At 42.9% G+C, this 15,954-nt stretch overlaps 1 long non-coding RNA gene across 1 annotated transcript in view; it reads left to right on the top strand.

Annotated features, from left to right (window-relative positions):
• LOC132692696 (uncharacterized) overlaps positions 1-7,749 on the top strand; it is a 59,403-nt gene extending 51,654 nt beyond the window's left edge. The window contains exon 2 of the long non-coding RNA XR_009616526.2: positions 7,626-7,749. This is a non-coding gene — a long non-coding RNA (uncharacterized LOC132692696). The remainder of the gene's footprint in view (positions 1-7,625) is intronic.
• Positions 7,750-15,954: the final 8,205 nt, after the last annotated feature.

The following is a 15,954-nucleotide window of genomic DNA, read 5'->3' as shown; positions in this document are numbered from 1 at the left end:
TTTGGACCATGAGGAGACTTTGAGAATGGAGGCCACACCCAGAGGAGCCTGGGTTCCTAAGAAATTTTTGGAGCAAAGTCAACATAGCTTGCCACTTTCTGTCTTAAACTTTATGATGAAAGAGGAATAAACTTTGTCTTAAGGCACTCTTAGTTTCTGGTCTCCCTTACTTTTAGCCAAACCTCACCCTAACTATACAACACTTTTCTTTTAGGATCATTGTAAGAACTAGAATACCTATATCTAAATATGTATCTATATATTTCATGTGTGTGATACATGGTAGACACCAAGTAAGTACTAGTTATTAGTACTGTTATAACACATACTTTTGCACATATTACATATTCAGTAAATTATTGACACTTGTGTTAAATGAAACTTATGTTCCAGGGTAACATCCAGCCATGGATGACTGAGGCTGGGCCTGTGATAGATCAAATTCTAGGACCTGGTCTGCATGATAGGTGACTTTGACCTCTCTTTCTATCCTGAATGGCTGGATATAGAAACAGAAGGCTGGGATTCAGAATCCCATGTTTCCCATTATTCTCTGGCTTCAAGGTTGTACAGGTAATTCTGGCTAAGCTGACCACCCAGATCAACTTAGAAGAGAAAAACTGAAGAATAAGAAGTCACAGGTGGGGATGAATGGGTTGAAAGGTAGGGGTGGTATTTTTAGGAGCCCAGTTTTTTGAAGTCTCAACTTGGGTCACTTTCTTCTTCACTATCTCTAGTTGGTGCACAGTCGTGCTATGTCAGAAAGAATATATGCAACATTCATTACTCAAACACTTCACTCTGATTTTTGCTACTAATATTTAATTTTGGGAGGCTGCTGGTTTGATGGAATGTGGACCAAACATTTGTTGAAAGCCCAGCTTATATCAGGCCCTTTCTGGTATTTCCTTAATATGGTCCTTATAGCATCACTATAAATTAAGTATTGTTGTCCCCATATTAGAGCTGGGAAGAATGGAAACCAGGAGTGGTAAGCAATTTGTCCAAGGTCACAGAGTGAATAAACAGCAGAACTGGGATTCATACCAAATTCTAATTTTAAATTCTGTGCTCTTGAAAAATAAATTCTCTATAAAACCTTGGAAATGAGACAAAACTTTAAGAGCAATTTTCTCTCCCTCCTTGAATAAGCTGGAATTTCTACTCTTGCTATGACTGATCCCCTCCCATCCCTGAAGGCACTGGCTCTAGCCTTTCTTGTAGCCCCAACAAGTTCTAGGTCCTGGGCAAAGCTACCCACCCTGAACTGGATGGCCTGTGACAAGGTTGGAATTCAGGAGCTGCATCCTGTCCATTATCCTCTCCTAGCTCTGGTAAGAGCTGCACAATGACAATGTATCTGTCCTACCACAGGCATGGGAAGGTGCCATCAGATGGTAAACTATTTTACTGACAGCATGTAAGTAAAGCCAGGTTAATTCTCCCAAGGACGTATGATGCAAACCACTTGCCTGACAAGTTTTTTTTTCAAAAGGAAATCTTGTAACTGATCATTTCTGAAAGGCTGTTTCTGAACCTATGCCTGAAGATAGAGCTTATGAATTCCCATGATAAACTTGTTGTAAAATGTCCACTATAATTTATTTTGGGGAAATGAGGTAGATTGTAAAAATGGGCATGCTTTCCCCTTCCTTGGCATGTAATTTTACAACTCCTTCCATTAAAAGGTACCCTCTTTCCCCCAGTCTTTGGATCCGGGCTGGCCTGGTGATATGCTTTGGCCAATGAATGTGGCAGGAGTTGTGAAGTGCCAATTCCAAGCTTTTACTCACTCTCTTTTGGGACCTTGCCCAGCCCCTGTGTAAACAAGCTGAGGCTAGCCTGCCAGGGGATGAGAAACCATGTTTAGTGGAGACAAACCATTGCAACTGAGGCCGTCCTAGATCAGGAGAACTGCCAACTTGCAGGTGAAGTGTAGAATCATGAGCCACGCTTAACTGTTGTTTTAAGCCTGGGCTCAAACATTGATAAAGTGTTTATAGTGAAACACTGTAAAACTAATAAAAAGAGTAATAAAATCAATCACTGAGCTCTGGGTGATTGATTATGAAGCAACGGTTGATACACTCCAATGACAACAGCTTTTTTTTTTTTTTAATAGATGATGCTGGCTAAGCGTGCTGTGCAATGCCATGTACCAGCATCTTGCACACTTTTTCTTCTTCATCTCCCCATCCACAAAACCTACCATTTTATTGAACATTTACTCAGCCATGTTTTATATGTCATAAAATCTAATCCTTATCCCTACCACATGAGATATATCTTATCATTTCCATTTGATGGATAAAGAAGCTGATTCTCAGAGGGATTGGGTGAATTAACCAAGCCTAAGATACCATCTGAAAAGTGGCAGAGCTGAGATTTGACCCCAGGTTTGATCTGCATCCTATACCTGCATTTTCCATTCCCAGGGCTTCTATTTTCCTGGCCAGCTTTCAAGAGAGGTACTTTCATTCCTTATTTTTGGAGAAGGACTTGGTGTTTCAGAGAGGTTAAATAGCTTGTCCGATTAATAAATGGGAGAGTTGGTTTTGAGCCTAGGATTCACTGCCTTTAAAACGTGCATTCAGTGAGGTTCGTTATTAAGAAATATGTCCTAAATGGAGAAGAACATGTTTACATTCATGCTAGGACCATGTTATTTCTTTGTTTTAGAAACTTGTTCTGCTCTGTTTGAATGTGTTTTAAAAGTCATGTTTTGCAAACCCCAAATTGTAACAGAAAGCAGGTTGTAAAGGAACTGGTGAGAGTTATTGCCCAGAAAAACCAGCTGGGAAGCATTTCAGTGTCAATCTTATTATTGCTTTTAAATTAGCAGTGACTTCAAAAGCCTTTGAAGTAGCTGGCAGGGAATGCTTGGATTGGAGAAAACAATCACTAGAGGGTATTCTCAGCAGGCATGTGCTTTATAAATGTTCCTCCTCTTTATGCCTTGGCACCGAGAAAGGTTGGAAAAGAGGTAGAGGGATCTTAGCAGGAAGCTTCTAGCTGACGTGAATTGCCAGGAAGACCCAATTAGCCTGTCCCTCTCAGTAGCAAAAGCCCAAGCAGAAGGAATAAATTATTTGTGGCAGTGGCCAAAGCTGCTGACAACTTCAGAGACCACCCATGAGGTCTTTCCATGTCAAGCTGACTAGAAGGACCTGAGAGGCTCTAACCCCAGGGACTTGAGGGATTCCAACCTGTGAGCAGAGCTCAGTTAAGTTAAATGGTAGCTCATAATACTTGGAGAAAAAGTCAAGATATGCTTGTTTGCCACCCTGAATCTCTGTCTGAGGACTTCCACTGGCCATCCTCCAAGGTTGGGCTCAGAGTTTTCTTCTTTCAAGCCTCTGGCATGTCCTGGTACTTCTCTCTATCCAAACAGAACTCACCCATTTCCCCATCCACCCATCCACCCATCCATACAGTATTTGATGATTTCCTACTTTGTGCGAATCTTGAGGATACCATTGATTTTAAACTGGTTACTAAGGTCCCTCTCTTCCTCGTGATGCTTACTTAAGTCTTGGGAAGAGCATAGAGACTGCCCAGTGAGCTGACAAAGTATGTGCCTGGGAACCAACAAAGAAGGAATACCAAGAAATTGTTAGGACATAATTTGATACTTTTACATATACACAACTATGTTATCAGCATGGGAAAATATCATAACGGTCTTGAACTTTCCTACATGTATTAATGCATAGGAGTGATTTTATGTTGAGTTAGATATTAGAAGAAAAGGGACTATGATTTTTTCCAAGCTTGGGGGTCTCAAGCGTCCTTTGTTGTTGCAAAAAGGGAAAAAGGAATAGTTGTGTTAAATTTTCTAGTAAGGAATGCTTGTGAGCTGTGAAAGAAACCAGGAAAGGTGTTTAATCAGCCTTGAAGTTGGTGTGTGAGTGTGTGTGTGTGTGTGTGTGTGTGTGTGAGAGAGAGAGAGAGAGAGAGAGAAAGTGAGTGATGGAGGGTAATCAGGGAAACCCATTGGAGAAGAAGTTATGGTTCCCTCCTGTCTGCTATTATAGTCCCTTGGTCATGCTTCTATTTGAGCTCCTGATTTCATCAATCATCTGCATGTCCATTTGTAGCAGATGCCTTAGGACCCCACCTATATATAACCTGTTGGCACCCACTATTCTAGTGCATGCCCATAGCATACTGCAATGGGAACCTGCAACTTTCTGCCTGAGTAGCTTTTCTGCATCTGCAGGCAGAGAAATCCAGAAGTTCAAGAGGGTTACAGTCCCTGAGAGTACCTCACCTCAACCGAAGCTGGATGAGATTAAGGTGATAAGTAGCCCAACTTTATCACCCCTTGGTAGGATCACTTGAAGGCAAGTTCTGTAACACGTGCCCGAGTTCTCAGGTGGGGCTGAGCCTAGCATTTACCAGCATAGTAACATGGCCTATATTACCTTCCTTCTCCGGCCAGTCTCACTCCCTTACTCCTCTACCAGTTGTCCTGGGATCACCTCCAAATAAACCTCTTGCATACCCATCCTGGGCCTCAGAGTTCTGGGAGAATCAAAGCTAGGAAAATGACTCTCCTCTCATCTCAGTGCAGGACTGGGTCCACACAGATCACATAGGTGGACTTAATAAATCTTGAACAAATGAATTAATGAATAAATAAATGAATGATGAAGTATGAATGTTGATAGCACACTTCCAGCCTGTGTTATTTTGTGAAACTCAGATGAATCTCATTATAATGGTATTTGGGAGGAGAAAAATATAATCTGTTTGGAAGGTAACAGACAGGTGATCTGGCTTCTGAGAAATGGGAGACACCAAGGCTGGGCCTGGAGGGAAAGATAAAGCCGTGTTGATGGCCTCCCTTCTCTCTCCTACACTGGATCACCCTCCCCTACTGTACCTACAGAGACACCAATAACAGCCTGCCTTCCCTTCATAGAAATTTTGATGAAATTCAGATTCAAAGATTTCTTGGAAAATGTATTCTCGAGCGAAAGACTAAGGAGACCTAACAAATCCAATGTAATCCTCACAAAAGTGGTGGCATCCATTTATTCACTTACTCAGTTCATTCATCTGTAAATTGATTCTTTCAGTAATTTACTTATTCATTAATTTGGTCATTCATTAATTGATTCACCTCCTCCCATCTTGCTGACTTGAAAACTTTGGTTCGGAGGAACTGGTAATGAAGCACATGGTCCCTAGAGACTGAATGCTTTGATTGGCGTCCTGCTATGTGACCTTGGGCAAGTTATTTAACTTTACCCATGCTTTAATTTCTTCGTTTGTAAAATGGGGATGCCTGGTGTCCCTTGTTGAGAAGGGTAAGTGACTAGTGGTGTATGTGAAGTGCTTAGAACAGTGCTCACACGTAATCAGAGTCATAGTCACGATCATCATCATCCTGCTTTTCGAATTGTCAGGCTGTGCTGAGGATTGCTCTCTCCTTCTATACTTTCACCTTCAGGTTCCCATTTCTGGTTTTCCTCTCCACAACAGACTGATGGCCTCAGCCTGGAGGAACATAGTTTCCCAACTTCCAAATCAGTCCTGAAATTTTAACCTGACCCCTTACTTTCCTGACTGTTGTTAAGGATCAAAAATACCACACAGTGGGCAGGGTGTGTCCATTTAACCTTTTCCACTCCCTTTGGAAGCTGCTCACCCAGGGCCTTTGAGTTAGTTGTCCCAAGCTTCCGCTTCTTCCTCTGATCTCCAATAATTCCTGCTTTACTTCAGCTGCTTCTGCAACGCAGCCCTTTTAGCCGTGTGCAAGGGGATTCACCAAGAAGAACAGTTGACACAAAGGTGTAAATAAGGTGGCAGCTTCCAAGGAGGAGTTCCTCTCGGAGCCTCTACTCTTTGGACTGTGTGTCCCCCTTCTTCTCTTAAAACAACACTAACATGGCCTCCACCCTGACACCTAATTAGATTAGTAGCAATTTAACAGCCACTCCTTGTCTTTTCCTGCCTCTGGTTTTCTAATAGCCAAAGGTCAGGGTCAGGGTGGGGAAAGGAGAGGTCAGCTCTATGCAGCCAGCTCTGGACTGGTCAAAAGGAAAGATGAGTACCTGTTTTACCAGGAGTAGGAAACAGAATGTGTGCAGAAAGGTGTCGTCCACCGTAGCAGGAAACACATTCCTACAATTCGTATTTTGTTAACCCTTTATAGTACATTCAGCTAGTTCAAAGAGCCCCTGACTGCACATTAATGTCACTATAGTTCATAGAAAAAGTGTAGGATGGATCTATGGGCATGTAGGTTGTGAAAACAGTGACAGCTCAATTTGATTAGGAGACATTGCGGGGGGCAATGCTGAAGAGCATGCATTCTGCTGCCTAAATACCTGGGTTGAATCTCTACTCTGTTATTTACTGGCTCGCTGGGGTTAATGTGCCTCAGAATTCACACATGGAAAGTGAAGATCGGATCAAGCCCATGTGCTCTTGCGTTGTTGGGACGGCCAAATGGGTCCACCAATGTGTGGCATTAGAGTGGTAATGACATCTCATAGGTATTAGCACTTGCTGTGTGCCAGGCCCTGTTCTAAGAGCTTCTCTGTTCATAGAAATGGCCATGACCTGGACACTTGCTTCAGTTCGGCACCATGTGGCAGTAAACAGCAAAAATACCAGCGGCTTAGATAAGGTAGAAGTTACCTTGTCTGTGGTCATCAGAGACTTAGGCTCCCTCAGTGTCAAGTGCTTCATTATTCAAGTACTAGTTTCTGTACTCCAGGTCACCTCGTGTTCCATGATGCTCTAGCAATCAGATTCCTTTCTCAGGCATCAGGAGGAAGACAGGGTGTTGGGGAAAAGGTGAGTCAGTTCTCCTTAAGGAGTTTTCCCAGAGGCTCTCCACACCATTTCAACTTCTATCTCATTGAAAAGAACTTAGTCACCTTGTTTTACCTAGCTGCAAGGAGGGCGGGGAAATGTAATGGATCTCAACTGAGCCTTTCAATGAGACTGAAGTCCCAGATGATACCTTGAATGCAATCCTAAAAGAATCCTTGATCAAAAGGGACCAAGTTCGACTGGGCTTGGGTTCCTAACTCACAAAAAATATGAGATAATAAACATTTGCTGTTTTAAACTGCTAAAATTTGCAGGTAATTGTTATGCAGCAATATGGAATTAGTACACTAATATTCTGGAATTTTCCTTTTTTTCTATTTTAAATGTTACAGCCTCAGTGAGTGTATGGTCTGTGTTCCAACTACCAGTAGGCAATAAGTTGGCCAAATGCTTTGCCACCACATGGCATGGGGTGCCAGATTTCTTGGCTGCAATATCCTTTGATAAATGAGTTCAGTAAAGTTGCAGGATACAAAATAAACATACAGAAATCCGTTGCATTTCTATACACCAATAGTGAAGCAGCAGAAAAAGAATTGCAATATGCTTACTGTTTGCTTCTGGTGTGTTGTCTAATGCCATATTTTAGATTCTGTTTCTTATAGTACCTCTCTCGCCAGAACTGAATTCTGCATCGTTTAAGATTAGGTCCTGCTACCTATAACAGAAATTCTAAAATCACAGTGGCATACCCAAGAAAGAAGTCTATTTTAGTTTCATATAAAAGAAGTCTAGCAGTAGCTAGCCTAAGACCACTTTTGTGGTTCTGTATTCGTCAGTGTCCCAAGCATCTTTCTGCTCCAAGACCTTGGCATCCATCTTCAAGACCACCTCATGATCCAAAATGGCTACTTTAGCTCTGTGCATCATATCCTTATTCCAAGCCACAGATGGATAAAACAGGTAAGTCATCTTAGTTGAGTCAGCTCCCCTTGAAGAGTCTTTCAAGCAATGTTTTCTATAAGATATTTGTGTAGTAGACAATAGGGTATTTAAAAAGTAGGAGAACTTGTAGGTCATTTACTCTATTGTTTCCCAACCTTTATACATTTTGATTCCTCTTTCATGATTTTTACTATACTTCAATGTCATCCATCCAAGCAATTACTTCATAGTCAATCATGTAGTGAAAAAGTTATTTCCCTACATTTCATACCATCTATATGATTTTTACATAATGTGTTTTTAAATCAACTTACTTTTTAAAACTTAAATATGTATATTTAGAAATAAAAATTTCAGGGGTGCCAGGGTGGCTCAGTCGGTTGAGGGTACGACTCTTGACTTCAGCTCAGGTCATGATCCTGGGGTTGTAGGATTGAGCTCTGTGCTGAGTGTGGATCCTGCTTAAGATTCTCTCCCTCTCTCTCTGCCTCTCTCCCCTGCCCTCTTTCTCTCTAAGAAAATAAAATTAAAAAATGAAGATTAGCAAACCACAGATTATGGATCTCTCCTGAACGAAACTGAAGGATTGCAAAAAGAGTAGCTTTCCCTTACACTATTCAATATAATTTAATGTCCTGTGTACCACCTAACTCATCTCAATTTACTAGAACTCTGTGATATACATTTTGGGACACACTGGTGCATTCTGTTGACCAATGACAAAGCCAATTTCCCAGAGGCCCAGTGTGATTCTCTGTTTGCCTCTTGGGATTCTTATATGCTTATAAAGACTTTATTGCCTGACACCACATTCAGCTGGTTTAGGGTCTCTATCTGCCTGCTAGACTGTGAGCTCTGAGAAGGCCAAAACAGATGAGTCTGTGATCCCTGGGGCAAAGCCCAGGGTCTGCCCAGAGTCAGTGCATTTAGTGGGCTGGAGCAAATGGAATTGTCCAAGAACATGCAGCTCGTGTGCAAGGATGAAACCAGGGTCCATATCTTCTGGGAGCTCAACAAACAGTGCTTTCTAGTCAGGTTTCTAGAGAGAAGGATCAATTTGGTTCCAGGGAAAGAGATCAGAAAGATTTAAAATAGAGTGCTGCTTTTTATTTTTAAAAATCAAGGTTACTCTTGCTTTTTTTTCCATGATATATTCCTGTGTGTATAATAGTAGGTTAAAAACCCATAGTGACTCAAGGTAGAAATCTCAAAGAAAGGTCATTCAATAAAGTGGTTGTTGGTGGTGATGGCAGTAATAGGAAGAATAGCTTCCATTTATTGAGCATTTTCTAGATACCAAACACAATCCTAAGCGCTTGAATTTTCTCACCGGTCAGACAATTATTATTCCCATTTCATCAGAGAAAACTGAAGTATAGAGTGGTCTTTAGTGAGCACATGAGATACAACAGCCAGTAAGTGATGAGAAAGTCTTCATTAGATGTGTGTACTTCTTCAGATCCTCTAGGCCTCACCTGAGTTTTGGTCCAGGGGTTACTATAGTAACCAGCTCAGCACCAGTTCCACCAACTTCCGGCAGGTGGGATCTGCCAGTACCTCACCCTGGGCACCCTCTGTAGTGTGCTTGTTGTCTCCTGTCCTGGGACCGCTCTATGGCTTTGAATCCACGGTACCCCTAGTCACCTGGGCATACATAGCTCAGAACTGGGGAATTAACGCCGCATAGGGCAAACGTTCGACTTGTGCGAGAGGGAAACAGACGGATTGATGTTCCTCCACCTCTTTTACTCCCTGGGATAGGCTGTGCGGTGCTCATATTTTATATTTTCTTGGAGGACAGTCTCTCAGTGTCAGACAACCAGTTGTACCTGTGGCAGCCAACTTGAGAAAGTATTTTTAATTGGCCCACCCTCCTATTTTCTCCCTTTTCTTTCACTCTGCTCTCTTAGATCATAATAAAGAAATGTCGCATAGACCCTTACTTTTGGCTCTTCTTTCTATGGAACACAGTTTGAATCAACCCAGATCTGTCTGATTCTGAAGCCCATGCCCAGGACACTGAGTTATATTGGTTCTATGTATGAATTTTCAAGATAGGCTAACTTCCTGGTGAGAAGCCCATGCTTTTGGTATCTTGATGATCTGGTCCTTCCTTCTCCCCACTCTCTGTCTCAAATATTGAGTGTATTATGAGTTCTTGAGTGTATCTTGAGTTATTTGTATTATGTTCTGTTGTTTTCAGCCCTTTGCACTTGCTTTCTCATTGGCGCATGCTATCCTTCTCCTTTCTTCTGTATTCCTTTCTGCTTCCTTTTCTGGCTAACACTCATTTTTAGAATTCAGTCTCAATGGCTTTTTCTGATTCCCCTGGTCCCCTCAGTCTTCTCTCAGTGTGGATTAACTCTTTGTTTCCTATACTTTACTTTTATATGCCTACCTTCATGTCATTATCTGTTCTTCCAGGAGTCCCCAGCTCTTTGAAGATCAGGGTAGTGTCCCATTGACTTTTCTGTCCGTCATGAGCATGGAACCTTCCACAGGGTCTCAGCTAAGTGAAGGTGATGGTGGAATGATCAAGGGCACAGGAGTGTTGTCAGGTGGACCTGGGGCTTCAGTCCTGCTCTGACACTTATAGCCATGGACTTCCAAGCACATTGCCTGACAATTGTGACATTCAGCTTCCTAATCTGTAAAAAGGGGGGAAAAAAACATAGCAGCTATGATGTTGGGTTCTTATAAGGATTAAATGACATAAAACATATTGAATTTAGTAAGACAAAAATAAATGTAAGTTATTTTATCAACAATAAGGTAATTCATTATCCCTTCCAAAAAGGTGAGAAAGTAGAGAAGTTAGATTAATTGTCACCCACATCTAAACACAGCTTTAGTGAGTGCCCTCGAGTCTTTAGGAGACTCTGAGTCTTGGCTCAGGCCACAAAAGCTTACAAGCTAAGTTTGGTCTAGTTTTACTAGGTACCCACCTTGTGCTAGGCACTGTCTGCAGGGCTGGGGCATTAGAAATGGTAATACTTGGGGACTATCCTCAGCAAGTTCAAAGTCTAGCAAGGTTATGACCTCAAAGTCTGTGATCTTCTATTATGACCACATTATCTCCCATCTTGAGGATAAATGCATTCATTCCTTCAACAAAGTATTGTGCATGTACTATGTACCCAGCCCTAGCTAGGTGGCAGGGACAGAGCAGTGAATTTATACTTTTATTTTTTGAAGTATCTACACTGGGAAAGATAGACAAACAGCACACAAAGAAAAGAAAATAACCAGGAGAAAAAAAGCAGATGTTAAACCAGTGGACAAGAGAATTCCAGAAAGAGACATCAGATTGTGCCAAAGGATGGAAATGTGGATAGCATGGCATGATCTGAGACCAGGAGTCTGCTGGTGATATCACGGGGTAGGGAGATGGGTGAGGCTGGAGAGACAAGCTGGGACAGAGTGCCAAGGGCTGTCCTGCTAGTCAGGATTCTTTTTCATCACAGAAACCCAACCAGAGGAGTAAAATGGGGGTGGGTTTATGTGGCATAGCTTGTGTGTGGGCAAGAAAGGGCTTGGCCCCAGAGAAACTGGACCCGAGGTTAAAGGCATCTTATTGCCAAGATGGAATTTCCTCATGTGATAAGGAACATGGTCATATATAAGTTTAGGTTTATTTCTTTGCTACCTAACGGCTTTAAGTAAAAGGAACTCCTCTGTTAAAAAAGAATAAGTCCCAGGGAACACCAGTTGGCTTTGTTTGAGTCATGTGACCTTCCTGGATCACCAATCACAGTGACCAGGACATGAGAACATCTGGTTGGCTCTACTTACCAGCCTTATGTTTGGTGGGGTCAGGGTCTGTTTACAAAAGGAGAAGAAGGTATCCTACCCATACCCAAACCAAATAATACCCCAAAGCCTTGAATCCGACACCAGGGAGTTTGGGTTGCCTCTGAGGGTGGCAGAAATCGTTTTCAGGTTTTAAGTTAGAAGATGAAATGGTCAGATGTATGTTTAGAAAGAGCAGCCCAGGCATAGGGTAGAAAGATGGTTGAGTAGGTGGAGCAGATGGAAGCCCGGAAGACCTATTGTGATACTGATGTCATAATGCCACAGTCCAAGTAAGGCCCTAGAACAGGGGCTGTGCACAAGGTTGATGGGAGTATGGGTGGATGAAGGAGAGAACACAGGGGATGGATATTCCGTTCCAGGTTCCAGCTGGAGACAGATGAGAAAACACTGGCCACTGCTGTGTGAATTTTTGTCAAGGCGAATTGCTGATAAGGTCTTTCTAGAAGTTATTCTGGCTTAGCAGCTGGCCAGTATCCTAGACTTACTTATTCTTTTACCAAAGCTAAATTGGAGCAAGGTGCAGAAAACCTGCTTTTCTGACTGGGATGATAGGATTTCAATTTAACAAATACTGAGCACCCACCATGTGCCATGCCTAAGGCTTATTTATTTTTCGAGGTGAATAAGACAAGTCTCTACCAGAAAAGTACAACATGGTAATCCTATAATCTTTACCATAGGGCTATGGGGTAGCATGGAAAATATCCTGACCTCCATTACACACTTCCTTGGAGAAGTGAACTGACTTTCTCAGTTCCCATAGGAGACTTCTCCTCACTTTGGTCCACTTTAATGTGAAACCCATGGGTTCTGGCTCTTTTCAATACCACAGGAACTAAGGGACTCCCTCAGGCAGCTGTGGGCTGATAAAGGTTGAACAACAGACTCTCTAAGCAGTGTTTGCTGGTCATCAGTGTGAATACTCCCACCATAGCTGGTTTCATCAGTCTTGTCTGAATGTCGACTTGGAAAGAGATGCACACAAGGAGTCTCTTGAATCTGAGGATTCAGTGGTCTCATCAGCCAGACTGCAGCCTGCACCCTGGAGGGGAAGGTAGAAACTCCATCTTCTTGGAGTTTGGTTTGCGTGGTCTGTCTGGGTTGAATTGTGTCCCCCACAAAAGACACGTTAATTTTCTAACCTCTAGGATCTCAGAATGTTATCTTATTTGGAAATGGGGTCATTGTAGAGGTGAATAGTTAAGATGAGATCATACTAGAGTAGGGGGGGCCTCGAATCCAATATGAGTGGTGTCCTTACAAAGAAGACAGTCATGTAAAGACACAGGGACACAGGGAGAAGATTATGTGAAGATAGACGCAGACATTGGAGTGATGCATTTATTGGCTGAGGAACTCCTGAGGTTACTAGAAACTGGAAGAATCAAGGATGGATTGTCTTCTAGGGGTTTCAGAGGGAACATGGCCCTGCCAACACCTTGATTTTAGGCTTCCAACCTCCAGAACTGTGAGACAATACATTTCTGTTGTTTTAACTCTCCCAGTCTGTGGCACTTTGTTATGGTTGCCCTAGGAAACTAATGACTCCTGTGTTTTCTTGTACCCTGCACCACCTGGTTCGAAGTATGACTGCCCTTGGGCAAAATCTCATTGTGTTTGTGTTTTATAGTTCCAGTCCTCTTTCATTCCACTCTTCCATTTGGGTCAGATTACAGGAGTCTAGTGCAATGAACTAAAATGGGAGAGCCCATTGGCTTATAAAGGTAAGAAAGTCATGATATCAACCATAATTAGTTGAATATGTACTAGGTATCAGGTGCTATACCACGTGCCTTTCATGTATTGCCACATTTAATTTATTCTTCACAATAACCCTATGACTAGGCATAATTGTACTTATTTTACAAATGGGGAAATAAACACTCAGTGATATTAGATCACTTGCCTAAGGTCACAGAGCTAGTTAAGGACTGCAGGATTGTCAACTCAGGTGTGGTTAGACTCAGACTCTGCAAAACATCTTAGCACTCCACCCTGTGGCCAATTTATGGAAGTCTCAATGGGATACAACTGCACAAACGCCTCAGGGATTACCCCATCTGGACCCAGAGATAAGATGGGATCTGAGGGTAAGGGAGGAAGATGAAGGATGGTTAGAGAAATCAGGTCAATGAAATAAGTTATCTTGGGTCCCCTTGGTGAGCTTACCCACACCTCGTGGTTGCCATTTCCATGTGGCAGTAGTAATGACAGGCCCACAATGATATTGTAATTATCTTAATCCCTTATGTATACATAACACTGAATAGCTGTGATGGACTTTTTCTCCAGTGGCTTTCTCAAGTTCTCGGGCTCTGGAGCCAGACGGAGCTGGGTTTACATTCTAGGGCTGAAGTTTACCAGTGGTCTCATGTTAAACAAGTTGCTTAATCTTTTATGAGTGTCAATTTACTTCCCTGACTTCCAGCCTCTTAGGGGTGTTGGAGGGATTAAATATGGTGGTGTGGAGGGGAACAGTATATAGTAGACATGAGGGCAGCGAGTTTACTCCTCCCGTACTTCTGGTCTCCTGATCCATTGTTACCGCCCCCATAAAGTGCGTTGGTTGCTGATTCATGTTTCCTGATTGAGAGAAGCAAGTCTACCAAAAGTTCCAAGCATGTGCCTTAGCTCTCTGTCTGTTTACCCAGGCACAATGCTGTGCTACTCTGTATTTGCCATGTCTACGTCCCTCTTATGGGTCCAAGTGTGTTCCCCCCAAAATATGTTGAATTCTTGACCCCTAGCCCTGATGAATGTTACCTTATTTGAAAATAGGGTCTTTGCACATGTCATCAAATTTAGATGAACTCGTTGGGATGGGCCTTAATCCAGTTGTGACTCGTATTCTTATATAAAAAAAAAAAAAAAAAAAAGAGGAACACCACGTGAAGAGAGAGCCACGCAGGAGAGAGGGAATGCCGTGTGACCATGGAGACAGAGACCGAGATGCTGACATTTCAAGCCAAGGAGTACCTAGTGCTATTGAAAAAAGAAAGGAGGTTTTCTATTACCGTCTCTATTCTGAGGTGAATAAGAGACAGGGTTTTGAAGCAGGAAGAGCTAAGACAGAGGAAAGAACCAGTATGCACCGAGGACCACTGCAAACACCTCACTTCGTTCTGACACCATGTATGGTGAGTATTCCTTTTCTCACTTTCCAGACGAAGAAAGTTTAGTCAAAGATAACAGATACCCAGCTCAAGGTCCCATGGTGAGCAAGGGGCCGAGAGAATTCCAAACAGAGGCCTGATTCCACAGCCTGTGATCTTTCTACGTTATGCAAAAGTGATCAAGGCAATAGGTGAAAGCTCAGTCGGTGCCCATGGTACTTGCTCTGAGACGAGGAGGAAGGGAAGCCTCGATGAAGCCATGTAGTTAAGTTATAGAGAAGTAATAGAGCCTCATGGTCAGGGTGACCATCCTGCTGGAGTTCCAGTGTCACCTACCTTCACGCACTGACTAGCGGTGTGGCCTTTGCCACGTGGCTCTGTCTCTCTTGGCCTCAGCCTCCTGCCTGACATTTGGCGTTAATGGGGACAGGGATTATGGAGCTATTGTGAGATTAAATGAGCATCACCCAAAAGCACTTAGAACAGAGCCTGTCACACAGGCAGCACAACATAAGTGCTTGTCGCTGTTGTTATTTTTTATTATTCAATATACGACCTGTGGCAAGGTCTCCGCTTCCACCGGAAAAGGCATAATGAACCTCCAGGGTGCCTGTGTCCTGTGTGTGGTTCCCGGGACATGCTGCTTGCTGGTGTGCTCCCTCCCACTGTGATTTCCAAAATCTTAGCCGAGCGGGGATGTTATGTTTCTAATTGGACAACTGTCTGCTGGGTGGGCTAATAGCATCTTTCACAAGGCCTGTTGGTGATGCAGGGCGACTGCTGTAATATTTCGTAGCCATTCGTAACAGCACGATTGAGAAGGAGAGGGGTAACGTGTAAGCTGCAGTCATGACTTCCGGCACCAGCTCAGACAATGTCTCTGTGGTTCTGGTGCTTGAATCTCTGTCTGCTGGTTCTCTGAAGGCTGTTGGACGCCAGCCCCTTGTCCAGCTGCTCTGTCTTCCCATCAGGACTGCCAGCCTCTGGGGAGCTCCCTAACTTCTGAAAAAATGGTCTGCGGTGTCTCGTGTAAATGGTGTGAACTGTGAACTGATAGTTGAACCTGGGAGGCTGAGCTGATGTGGAGGAAGAACAAATCGAGTGTGATATTCTTTTGGACATTTCGGATGCTTAATTTTTTTTTTTTTTTTCTGAATTCTGATGAGTATTTTTCTAGGACTGCAGTGACCTGCTCGCACCTGATGGCCAACCATATTTTCTTCGTCTCCTGCGGTGTGCTTATCAGAAAAATGGGCCAGACCCAATAGACAGAGCCAATGTGACTTTGGGGATTTTG

The sequence above is a fragment of the Panthera onca genome, chromosome B1 (assembly GCF_046562875.1).
Source record: "Panthera onca isolate mPanOnc1 chromosome B1, mPanOnc1 haplotype 2, whole genome shotgun sequence".
NCBI classification, from domain to species: domain Eukaryota; kingdom Metazoa; phylum Chordata; class Mammalia; order Carnivora; family Felidae; genus Panthera; species Panthera onca.
This window is presented reverse-complemented; position numbering and strand designations above follow the sequence as displayed.